A 12,774-nucleotide genomic window follows, 5' to 3' on the forward strand; every position below is an offset into this window, starting at 1 on the left:
CAGGTTTTCAGGATTCAGCATGCTTTTTTTGAGATGAATCAGTAAGCACTGTGCTGCTTTCTTACACCGTCCTCTGCTTGAAACAGAAATAGTGTTGTACTGCACAGATTCTATTACCCTTGGCAGCTAATTTTCTCCATCCCTTAAATGCAACCCTCCATCCCTTACATTTTTCCTCCAATACATTTTTAAAAAAAACCATAAAAATTGTTATTAAAATTTCAGTGCTCTGCTATCATTTATGGTTTATGTTCAAGAACTGTGGACATCTTCCCACTGTTGGCCCAAAATTTTTTCACTGTTTCTGGACAGATACCTTCTGAGGCTTCAGAAAGCCCACATAAAGCCTCTAACTTCCATATAATTTCCTAAATTAGTAGTCTTTGTCCACTGATTTTTTTTTCTTCTGTAAGATGTTGTTTCTCCTGCCAGAGCTTCTAGACAACAGCAAGTGTCATTAAAAATTGAAGTTGACCAAGAACTTCAGACTACACTGCCAGTAACAAACCTCTCCTAGCAGAAGGGAGGAGCTGGTGACCTAATAGGCTTTTCCCTATTTTAAACCCTTCAGACACACAATACCTCAGTTCCCTGACTGGTCCTTGACAACCCTGTGACAGATAAGGAAAAATAATAAATCTTCAGTGATCAATGGTATAACATAGTCCTGCTTATTATATGTTAATAATTCCTTTTGGACTATGCTTACTTTAACTTGGAGTGATAGGTAATGTGGCAAAGTGCTCTAAATGAAAAATTTTCGTCTTCAGTGTTGGTTATTATAGTAAGTAATATTTTTTCCTGATGTGGCTTGAACATTCAGATGAACTGAAGAGGCACACTTTTGCCTTTTGAGGAGGGTCAGGATCTTTCAAAACTACACAGCAATGCAATGGAGACACCTGGTTCCTTCCTGCAGGGAACCAAGAAGCTCCATGGAGCTGGGCAATATTAAGGCAATGGCAATGAAAGGCATTTGAGAAAAAATAAATATCATTCTAGAAAATATGAGAAATTATTCATATTAATAATAAAAAATTACTCCCTCTAAAAGTTCAAATGATCAGGTCTGAATTTTTCTTGGAAAAGGTCAGTATTTCTTCAAATTCACTGAGACTTGACATTAATAACTCTAGTGATCCATTTCCAGGCAAAACCCAGAAGCTCCAACATAGTAGTCATATTTGCTCATGTGTATTTTCAGTTGAGGTCTGAAATAAAAAATTCTACCAAAACAGCAATCAGTGAAGTCCCCAAAGGCTGAGCAAACCATGAAGAGAGGAGTGGATTACATGTACTCTTAGGAGACATTAGGTCCCTGCTGCTCTCTCCTGCTCTGTAGCTCTAAGAAGTTGTGCTGCTTAGGTACTATGCTCTCTGCCAGCTCTTGCTCTCTCTCTGTCACTTACAAAATTACTTTCTTTCATGATACAGAAATCATTATTAGACTACTCCAGATAAGGAAATTACCGTACCTAGACATCATCTGATGACGGTGCCACATTCACAAGGGCCAATCCAACACTCCTTTTAGGACATAATTAGTATCTGAGCATACAGTCAGGATTTGGCTCTGGATTGCAGCTAGAGAACTGAGCAGTGAGAGCCTAATGAATGCAGGCATTTGAGTTCCTGCGCATCTCTATCAAAAGTTGAGCACAAAAATCCAGCTAAAATTATGTAACAACCATGGTAGGAAGGACTTCTTTTCTCTCTTCTTTGAAGCTAGAGAAAAACAGACACTATATGGTACAGAGAGTGACTACAGTAATTAGCCTTTTTTTTCCTAAATGCTATAGTAAACACTTTCAGAGTAAAACTCAATGCATAATCACTGCTGATCTAAAAATGACAGCTGTTCTGGAGAAGACCAATGTACACACCAATCCCTCCTGTAAACTATTCCACTTCCTTTAGTTATGTTAAGGGTTTCTTTTTCCAAACTGACTGTGACTCAGTTCTTTTATGCATGTTTCTTTTGATTTGTAACTATACCTAGATAGACTTCTTAGTCTATCACTTTCAGTATGATAGTAAGTGGACAATTCAGCCCAGCAGCTAAGAGATCACTGAGACAAGTGCCCGGGAGAAGTTTTGAAGTAGGACAGTCAAAATTCTACATGTTATTTCAACACTCTTGCTGAAATGTTTTTCAAGGATTAAAAAGCTTTTTCAATTCTAAAGTAAATAACAGTGTGTCACATGGCTCGAACTAGGAACAGAATGATTGTCTATGATATTTAAAAAGTCAGAAGGTTTCACAATGATTATATATAGCAAAGAAACATCAGAAGGAGGTAAGAAAACCTTATTGCTCATCAGAAAGCCTAGATTTAATCACTGAAAAATTTTCCCATTTATACTAATAGAAAAAGCACAAAAACAAGGTAAAGGATGAAAAAATGGCCAAAGCTGTAGGCATATCAGAGCAGACACTGTAGTATGAAGACATCATGAAACCTGAGGGAGACTTGCATTTTTTCGTCATTATATTTCCATTGCTGGGCAACAGTTGTGAGGAGGAAAAAGTACTATATTTTCCTCAAAATATCCTCCCTGGAATGTCAGGAATTGATAACACCAACGCAAAAGGAAACAATGGCTGATCTCATGGTTTTGCAGTCATCCTCTTGCAGGCTTCCCTGAGCAAAACAAACCCTTCAGGTCACACAGTCCTTGGGGACCATGCATTAAAATAACTCGGTTATATTCACAGTCTCTACTTCTCCCTCCCAGACACCTTTTGTAGTGGCATCAGCATCCACCTCAGAGGAGACCATTTTCTCATTCTCATCCCAGCTGGAGAATAAGCTCTGCCTTTGAGGTTATCAAGGGGACAGACAGTTAAAGGACAAAAAAACAGCAGCAATAAAGTAACGTTATCATGAAGGCATGGGGAATACCCTGAGAAACATGTAGGCTGACTTTTCTTTGGTATACTTAGTTTTGTCTGTGGGCAGGTTGCCACAAAGGGAAGAAAAAAAGGAGGGGGCTAAAGAAAACCTATACTTTATTTATTATTTAAATAAACAGTTTTATGTTGCTTCCATTTTGTGCTTAGTTTTATAACAATATGAGTCCATTTCCACATCATTCCTTAATATCTATATTGTTTAGGACTTTATATACTGTATGATTAGTTGGCATTGGTACCGTTCAATCTGTACTAATCTGTATGCATTTATATTGTGTGAGCAGTTCTCTAATTGGTTTTCATCCAAGTAATCCCACAGAGAATAAGGTTACATGCTGAAAAGGGCTGAGGTGAGAGAGTGGTTAAAAGGGGAGTGCAAACTCTTTTCCCATCCTTATTAAGAATGCTTTACACATCTGCATTTTCTAAAAACATTTCTAAACTCCCTCTGTGTGAAAAAGCATAAAGTCTATTCCACAGCATAGAAATGCACAGAGAGAAAATGAATTTTTTTCAGAGAACCCCACCCATATCTGCTTTATTTCTCCCATGTTGCTGTATTCCTTGGTCAGCTAAGGCTGTGAAAAGTAAATACTCCAGTTTACAAAGGTGGAAAAATTAAAACCAAAACAAATCCATAATAGAATATGCCTCTTAGTAGAAAATACAAAATTAAGTTTAAGTAAACAGAGCAGAGATGAAAGATCTTTTCCTAAAGGGCTAATAGAATTGCATAAAAAGAATAAAATAATACAAAACCCCAAAAGTGAGCCAGCATTCTGAAACTTGGTTGTTAAATCCATATTTGGCACAAATCACATATTGTGCAACAATAGCCCAAATTTCAGATATTCCTCACACCAAAATTTCTGAAACATTTTGACATGTGTTGCAGGTACACTAGGTATTAATTTTGCAAATGCTGATGACAGCACTTGAATTTTAAGAAAATATATATTCCATCATTTTATTTAATTGTGCAATAATTATACACTTTCATATTTCTGGCTGCAAGGACATTGGTTTTTCACTGAGTTTTTTAAAAGGTTTTTATATTATTGGTCACACACCACCTAGCAAAGAAAAAAAAGTTGTGAAAAATATTATGTATGAGTTACTCTCCTTTTCCTTACACTTAAAAAATTTATTCGTTTTCTTCATAGAACTGCATATTGAAATTTATCAGTACCTGTATATGATCACTGTCTTTATCAACTCCAAGATTAGAATTTCTTTTGTCACTCGGATCAAGTTTTAGCTTTGATTACACTGTTTTCTTCTTTCCTTAAAAAACAAACAAAAACCCACTTAAATCAACATACTGAAAACTTTATGTAAACCACACTTTTTATACATACCCATGCCCACATTCTGAACAGGCATTAGAATATTTATTTTAAAAACACAAGGCTTGCTTACCATATTCACAACTTTCAATAGCTGTATTTTAGAGGAGCCTTTTTGAAATGAAAGTCTCCTGCTACTATACATTCTTGCCAGTGAGAAAATGCAATTTCACTACATACGGCTAGACAAAACCCTTTTTTACTGCTTAAGAAAAAGATATTCTCAAGTTGTTTTTTTTTTGTTTTGTTTTGTTTTTCTGGATTTCAAAATGGAATAAAAGATAAACTTTTAGATTTTACTCAGAGCCCCATATAGGTGAAAATTTTTCTTCAATTAGTTATCATCCTGTCAGTGCCATGAGTCTGGACTTGAAAGAAAGATAGCTGTCCCACTAAACTTAACAATGATTTACACCAAAGGACAACGTGAGCCTGCTCTTTCCCTCCCCCACCTACGAATGCCACCATGCTTCATTTCTGCATTATCTTCTGGTAACCATCTCCGGAATATTCTTAAAAGCTGCTAACATGATACATTAGAATTCAGGCATGTGACAGATACAAAATTAAAGTTGACCTTCTCTGTCAGAAAAAATAAACAGTAACCATTAGCAGCTTTGTACCTCTGCATTTAACTCCCTATTTTCTGCCTCCCTAGTTTGGGTCCATTAGCTGACTGGTGCAAAAAGGAACCCCGGCAACACTGACTCCCTGTGGATATATTACAATCTCTGGATATTACACTTGACTATAACCTTTCCTCCACAGCCTAATTTTATATTTGAAAGAATTCACTCTTGACTTGGTCACACAACAATATTGTAGACAAGAATTGCCAAAATTTTGTAAAAACTTCTTATGTCTGCTTGTCTGTCAACAACCTAGGGTTTGCACTGGGAGCCATTAAGATTTCATACTGACAGTGGTATTTTCATGATTTTATTAGTCACTCCATTTTTTTTTTTTTAATCAGCCTCATCAGTTATAATAAGAACATCCTCTAATTCACATGAAATATATTTTAAATATTATTTTATGGGGAAAGTATCCATTAAAATCACTAGAGTTCCAAAAGTTATTTTATGTTGTTGAATAGAACAGAAAGAAAATTTCACATCTACAAAACTTTTAAAACTTCAGGAACTTTCAGAGTAAATAAGCTGAATGACTGTCATATTAAATTTGATGGAAATAAACACAGGATTCCAGCGCCATATCACACAAAAGCACCTACTGCACAGATTTAAATGGAGAATTTATACAAACAGGAAAGTGATTTTGAAAACATTGGTGCTGCAATTCTGTCATGAACTTTAAAAAACATGCAGAGTAAGACAGCACCCTTGCATTGATTTTGACCTTTTCCAAGTACTGCAGTATGATTTCAGGAGTCACCATAAAGGCACATCCTGAGCCCTACTATGTCTTGTAAATGTATTCCCACCTCCAATTTCTTTCAACAGATACAGTATTTTTCTCTTGCTGTCTGCTGGGGTTTCCCCCATACCTTTTTTTTGTGCTTTCTCTTGTTTCATCTCTCTTTGAAAGAGAGAAACACACCAGACTAATCGTTAGATAGAGTCTGTATTAAATTGGTGGTGGGACAGGGATTATCATCTTTCCTAACACTAAAATATATTGGTATATACCTCCAAATCAAAAATTCTCTTGTCCTTTGACCCAGGAAAAGAGAAATTTTATAATTCTCATTCCATCTTCACTGTGGTGCATGCCATTGCTCTTTACATTTTGATATTTTCCTGTAAATTTCATATTTGTTCTCTGGCGTGACAATATTTAAAATTTTCTTCTATTTTTCAATGCACACATAAATTTTTAAAATAGTAAACTCCAACACACCCTTTTTATTAATGGATGCAGGTTGTTTTGACTTTATATAAAAGATAACGTATAAAGAACATTTGAAAGTTTTCAAACAAAACCACAATTTCAATGTGAAAACTGGCACTGTACTGTCCCAAGTTTGTAATCATCCTGGTATCCTATAGGATGGGCTTTTAACTACTTCTTAGCATCCCAGTTTGTAATGTTTTATCTGACTGATTAGATACCAAACCACCTTCAGAAGCCTGGTGCAGAACAGATGTAGCAAAAAAAAAGAATTTGTTTCTGCCAAAAACCTCATAAGCTCAAGGGCTGTTTAACTTAGCTCAGTCACTTAGTTTATTTTGCATTAGAGGAACTTCTCATTTAATTTACCAGTCTATAATAGGTAACTTTTTCAATATGAAGCTAAAGGTCACTATTATATGTAAGGAAAATTAAGCCAATGTTCTTGGTTGCCTTACAGTTCTCCTAGTTCAACTACTCCAATAAATGAACATGTACAACAAGCCGAAGGGCTTTTTATTACAAATTTAATTCATTTCTCTAGACAACTGTGAAATTTGCCATTGACATTAGTCATTACCCCAAGGCGAACTAAAAGATGATCTCAGTTAATAAATGATCCTTAACAAGGAACGCTCCTATCTTCTGTGATATTGGCACAGGCACATTTTATTAATGCAGGACTAGCTTCCTGCCAGAACACTAGCATTCATGACTATTTGGTGTGCTTGTTTCCTCTTCCTGCTCCTGATATTAATAATTATGCAACGGGATAATTAGCAACACAAAGAGACAGTACTATGTGCTTGCAGCTAGATTTTCAGCACGTTAACCTTCTGGGAAATAAAGAACAGAAGCAAAGAGTCTAGCCAAATAACCAATGCAGGTTGATTTCACAGTGTGTAAAAGGCTAATTATCTGTGAAAAGTCTGACCTCAAGTAACAAAATTACACAAATGTGCAGGCATTTTATCTTAAATAAAACTCAGATGCACTAGTTCATAATGTGAGGAGTCATGGTTAATAACTGTCTTCCAGAACTATTTATCTCTATATATGTTTATAAAAATAAAAATAAATCCAAGAGAGAAATAGCAGTCTCCTATAAAATGTTAACCAGTTACTCAAATAACTGCAAAGGTAGGGTAAAATAGACTCCCGCCATCCCTCAACCATTGCAATGCTAAAAAAAAATATAAAATACAAAAAAAAAAAAAAAACCCAATATATGACAGAAGTAGGTTAAGTGCATTTTGTTTACTGGAGACAGGCTACAATAAAAAGCAGAAAATATTACTACTTCTTTACAGATACCATGTGTAATTCATTCTGATATAAGAATATTTATCCACTAGCAGTAATAACAAACCACAATTTTTGTCATGAAAAAAATAAATTGTATTTGCAAAAAGCAAACACATTACGGAGTGTGTAAAAATGCAATATTCCCATTTTCTAGTCAGAGTTCCAATTTATTGAAGTAACAGAGCAGAAAATGCACTGACAGCTGTTACATTTTATTGCGAATTAGTATATACGTTTTATATCCAGTGAGCAAATGCATGATACATTGTATTCCAGTAATTGCCACTGGCTTTCCAAATGGAAACTGAATGATCTTAGTGCAATTACACTCAGGAGAGTAAGTGTAACAAGCTACAGTTCTACATTATAGCTCTTTAACAATACCAAGAATTTTACTCTGTTTTAAAAAATAAAATAAAAAGGTCAACTGTACATATAAAAAAAGAAATATATATTTTTCCATCCACAGATGACAAAATGAGATTTTCTGCTATTCTGGCTTAGATTTGGTTACATATAACACAGACCTTATGTTTCAAAAAGTTTGTAAGAATGATACTTAAGTTTTCTACTAGTTTAGACGTTCCTTCAGCATCAATAGATTGGGGGGTAGGGAAGAGGGGAATGGACAGAATGGTTGGAAACTTCTAACACATAAAATCAAAACTTCTCATTTCACGTAGGAAATAAATGATTGTTATTCCTAGACTACACCCTAGTTTTCCAGCATCCTTGCATAGAAAATTAAACATTTGCCTTGAAAGATTTAACACATTACCTTCAGACGTAACATTTTAAATGTTTATTACCGTAGTCCTTTTTTCCCTCCCCCAGTTATCACCTGAGATAGTAACCCTCCTAAGATAGCCCATGTACTGAGCAGTTAATATTTAAAATGCATTAAGGGAAGTGGGGGCATGAGGGAAAAACATTTTATTTTTATTTTTTTACTAACCTTCATAACATATTTTAAACCATTTCGTTGGGCAACCAGTCTGGTGACAGCCTCTGCACCTTCAAGCTGTAGCTGGAGCGCTCAGTAAAGCCGGCAGTCTCCTCCCCTCTAGTGGCTACCAGCTCTCTTTGCAGCAAACAGGGGAAGAGAAAGGCCTTTAGAGGACCACCTCAGGGCCATTTGTGTCATTTTTCTAAGCTTACAAGGAGACAAAAAAAAAAAAAGAAAAAAAATCCAAAAAAACCAACCACAAGGACCCCCACAACAAAAATCGCCCACAAGCCACAACCGAACACAGCAGAGCAGGCAGTCTGTCACCGCAGCAAATAAAATTTATCAGTCATTTAAAACAATATGTTAGTAGTGACTATGACTTAATCAACACCAACCTGCTGACATAGATTTGCAATTTGAGCAGGTTATTAGTGATCGAATTAACAACATGTCACAACTTGTATCTGATTTATTAAAGGAAGCTGACTAATGCAACAGGGCTATAAACAACGTGCATGGAGACATTTTTCAGGCATGCTGACTACTGTTGTACAGTCAATGGAAAAGCAGAATAAGAAACAATCTCTCTGATTTTGCCTTTTTTTCACAGGTGCTTATAGACTACTGCATGCTGGTGTTACTGTGAAGCACGGCGATCCATGTCATAAACTTTTACCCCGGGAGGGGTCAGAACCTATGCAAAACAAAATTTCACCCCTGTTACACCTAGTAAAGGAACTCAGTGGAAGGGCTTGGCACTGGGAAGCAATGAGAAAATACAGGATCCTGGGACATGCTGTGATCTCAGCAATAAAGTAGCCTGATTGCTGCCATTTTCTTTTCTTGGTTTTTTTTTTTTTTTTTTATTCCTTCGGAGTTCTTGTGATGAAGGTTTTTAAGAGGGTATGATGAATACTAAAAGTGAGGTAGCATGGTTTTCTGGGCTTTAGCCATACTTCTTCCTAAGCGTGTGGGGTAGCACAGGAGAAAGCACAACCACCCTACATCGTCTGTAAGTATCCAGCACTTGCAGTACTTTTGCAGGCATGGGCTAACATTGAACCAAAGGTACAAGGCAGTTTATATAGCACATGGATTTAAAATTCTTTTCCTTTTTTCAAAATTTGTTTCTGAGCAGGGCTTGCTTCAAATCCCACTCTTTGCTCATGGATCAAGCACATGCATGTCCATCAATATAAATCTAAGACCTTTCACAGTTTTAGACAAAAAAAAAGTATTTCAGAGGAGCACTGTAAACACGGTTAAGCAGGATCTGTACAGATTAGCTTTGATAGTGTATCCAAGTCCAAGGGTAACCTGACCAGGTTTTCTTTTGCACCCACTTTTAATTCTGAAACAATTAGTTACAGCCCAACTAGAGGCTTGAGAGCATTTTCATGAGAAACAAGAATTTAACATAAATCCACATAACCAAGGAAATTCAGAATTGAGGCTGTCAATTCTTAGGCCCAATAGAACACATAAAGGGGCTTGTTAATGCTGAACTAATTGGCATTCTTGGCTTGACAGTCTCAGCAGAGAGACCAAGGAGTGAATAAGCATGGAGACTAAACTACCCTCTCGCTCACAGGTGGTCCCTCTAGGTTAGGACTAAAGCACATTTGGAGATGAAGAAATGAAGAGAAAAATGTACACCAAAAGTACTGTTTAATTTGTGAACAAGAGACCTTAGTCTGCACTGAAAGCGATGCAACCAATTCTTAACCAATGTCTACTCTTGCTGCTTCAATTTAGCCTGCAAATAAGCAAAGGTTTGGATTTCCTTTTAACAATTATGTTTCATAATTAGGGGGAGAGGCTGATACCCTCCAGTCATCTCCATCACCATGTTGACTTCTATGAAAATACATGAAAAATCCTTACCTGAAAAGCTCTGCTCTCTACAAATTAACCAGTATAATCACATTATTTTCAGACATGCACTTAGGGGACGGACTTAACCTCTACCTCCTTGAGGCTACTTAATACAGGCCAGGAAGTAAGTGTACCTGCAGTCTTAGCCCCCCTGACACAACAGCTCACTCTCCAGATCCCACGTAAAAGTAAGTATTTCTCTGGCATTAATTGAGAGGTAAGGATATGGGCTTATATCATACTTGAGCCCCTATTTAAAGGTATGTGTGTAGTACTCAATGAGCTCCAAAAGGTTACTGGTGAATTGTTACATCTGGAAGGGAGAAATAAGGGAGTAACACTATTTTTGCTTCATATAGATGAATAGTGCAGGGCAGTTCTCCATAGAACACCGTAAAAAGTCTCCTACTCTAAAAAGTTCCCACCAAAAATGTTGGATTAAAAAGAGAGATATTGAAAATAAGATGCACAATATTAATATGGAGAGTAATTAATCACTGGAGTAAATTACTGAGGGACATAGTTGATTCCCTTTCAGTGGGAGCCCTTAAATCAATATTGGATAGCTTTTTAAAAGGTACTTTCTAGCTCAGCTGCAAGTTATAAGGTTCAATGAAGAAATTACAAGATGAAGTTCAATGACTTATGTAATACAGGATGTAAAACTAAAATATTGTTATGTATATTTTTGAGCTTAAAATGTATTAATTTATTAGTTTTAGTCTACATAAAAAAAATGCATTAAAAAAAAAAAAAAAGAAAAGTAAAAAGTTGGGAAAGAATGACCGATCTTAACAAAACAGCTCTGCAGCTGATGCAATATCAATGGAAATTATTAAGGAGACCTTGATCCTATGCATTTTAAAAGTGACTATTTAAAAATAACACATTTATAACACTCCAGATTTTTTCACTTGCCAGATTTTGCTGCCTTGCCTAAAGTACTTAGTGCAGTAGTGAAAAGTGGTGACAGAGACTGTCCCAGTTCCTGAGTCCTTCTTGGGACTGGTTACCCCCAGTGCTGTTCTGAGCAACCTCAGGACTGCCCTAAGTTGTGCTAGCTGGCCAATGTGCCCTATAGCTGCTGTACTGGCTGATGAATAGTCAGGCCAAAACAAGATCCATAGTCCTCTACACTCATTCCTCTGGCAGTCTCCAAAGCATGGTTCCCAAAAACAGCCTGGAGAGACAGAGGAAAAGTAGAAGGAGGAGTAGCAAAGAGTCATTGTGATCAGAATCACATCTCCTTATTGCAGCTAAAATTATGTATCTAAAAGAAATTCTTTAATTCTTACAAGCAATAGACTTTTTTAAAAAAAAAAAAAGATAAAGACAGGATCTTCTTACAGGACAGAATCCTTCTTACAAATGAGTAGAATTTAAAAGAAGTTATTTCACTGTGACACTTATAGACATCAACAGCATCTCTCTTGTGGAAAGTAGACTAAAACCTTTGTAATTCTTCCTTTTCAGAAGAACTTAAGCTACTCAAAACAGGAGAATAAAAGCAAATCTAATTTCCTGAGACAAACCCACCAATTCTAATGCTAATATTTTAGAATTATGATCATCATTTCCAAAGATTTTTTGTTTTTTAGTGAGGAATCTTCAAAAAAATAAACAAACGGAACCCTTCAGTATTAAAAATTAAAAGTAACAGGTTTGGCCACCACCATCCCTTATCTTTTCTATGTTTGTTTAATACGAAAAATGAGATATGATGTTCAGCTCTCTACCATGCTCTTTGTATATGTAAGCCTTTGTGATTTTTTCCCAAAGATATTTACCCCTTGAAAAAACATTTGAAGTAGAATTTCTGATAAAATTTTAAAAATTGGTAGCATTTTTAATAATCTAAACAAACTTCATAGTCTAGTTATCAGCTGATCAGGAAAATCTAAGTGCTGAGCAGCTTGTTCACTATTGTTTTGTTTTCCCTGAAAAACTGAGTAAATCTTCTAATAAAGGAAGAGTTATCAGAGACAGATCATAAATGATTCAAAATCAATCCATACACACACAGCCTTATTTTTGTGGCCATTTCAACTTAGCAACCTATATCTATAGTTTACAGACTCAAGATCTAAACTTTCTAATACCAGATTTTCTGCTACAGTTTCTGACTGCTATGTATGTGAATGCAACAACTTTTAGCACTTTTACCCTGAGAGTAACAATTTTATCTCAAGACTCAATTTTTTTCCCCTGAAGAAAAAATAATAATGTAGAAATAGATGCTAAGTGTTGCTCACTACTGCTTCTTTGTTCTGCACATCAAACCAAATTCTACTTCCAGTGTCCGTGGGAGATAAAGGGCTTAATCATTTCAGGAATACCTTGGCTGATGCACACTCATTTCAGCTGAAAGCACCACATGGAATCTGATGAAAGAAATGTAGCCTGGTAACTATTGGAACCTTGTTGTCCTACCTTAACATCATAAGCATCACTTGATGCTTTTCTTGGGATTTCCCTCATTCCTCTCTGCTTACAATAATTGAGGGTATTCCACAGTTACTAAGAAATAGTGCAAA

The sequence above is a fragment of the Pseudopodoces humilis genome, chromosome 2 (genome assembly GCF_049639895.1).
Source record: "Pseudopodoces humilis isolate 2021_Gansu_Grassland_sample_001 chromosome 2, ASM4963989v1, whole genome shotgun sequence".
NCBI classification, from domain to species: domain Eukaryota; kingdom Metazoa; phylum Chordata; class Aves; order Passeriformes; family Paridae; genus Pseudopodoces; species Pseudopodoces humilis.